This window comes from Equus asinus, unplaced genomic scaffold (assembly GCF_041296235.1).
Source record: "Equus asinus isolate D_3611 breed Donkey unplaced genomic scaffold, EquAss-T2T_v2 contig_180, whole genome shotgun sequence".
NCBI classification, from domain to species: domain Eukaryota; kingdom Metazoa; phylum Chordata; class Mammalia; order Perissodactyla; family Equidae; genus Equus; species Equus asinus.
Window position 1 is genome coordinate 44,173 of NW_027224828.1, and position 828 is coordinate 45,000.

The window sequence follows — 828 nt, forward strand, 5'->3', positions numbered from 1 at the left end:
CCGGCCGGGCCGTCGTCGGGCGCGGGGCCGCGCGTGTGCGCGAGCGTGCGCGTGGTTCTCCCGTCGCGCGCTGGGGCGGGGAGAGGGCCCGGCCCCGTCCGGGCTCCGCCCCGCCGCGAGCGGCTGGCTCTCCGCTCGCTCCCGTCCCGAGCCGCAGCCGGTGGTGGCGTGCGGGCATGGGTGGGGGCCGCCGCCGCTCTCGGGCGCGTTCCCTCGGGACGTGGGCCCCGGAGCAGACCAGACAGGCAGACGGGTGGCTGGGTGGACGGGGCGGCCCCCGGCGGCGGGGGCGCCTCACGTAGGCCCCGGCGGTGGGGCCGGGCCCGCGGGAGGCCGAGGGGTGGCTGAGGCCGGCCGGCGTCCCAGGCGTCGTGGGACCGCCCTCGCGTGTCGTTGGCGGTGGGATCCCGCGTGTGTTTTCCTGGTGGCCCGTCCGCGCCCGAGGCCGTCCCCGGGAGCCTTCCCGCGAGCCCGTGCTCCCTCCGTCGAGGCGCGCGCCGCGCTCCCCGCTGCCCCCGGTGCTCCCCCGCCCGGGCAGACGCCTGGCCGCGCCGCCCACCGGCCGGGACCGAAGTGGGCCTCGCCGTGCGGGTGTCGCCTCCGGCCACCGAGGCCGGTGGTGGCCCCGGGCGAAGTGCTCTCGGCTCCGGTCGGGTGGGGCCCGCGCGCCAGGCGCCCGGCGCGGGACGCTGGCGCCGTGTGCGGGAGAGCCCTGGCCGTGGCGGGGCCGAGCCCCCGTGAGCTGCGCGCGGGGCGACGGGGCCAGTCGCCGTTCTGGGCGCCGCGGGACCGCCCCTGGTGCTGGAGGCCCCTGGCGGTGAGACCCCG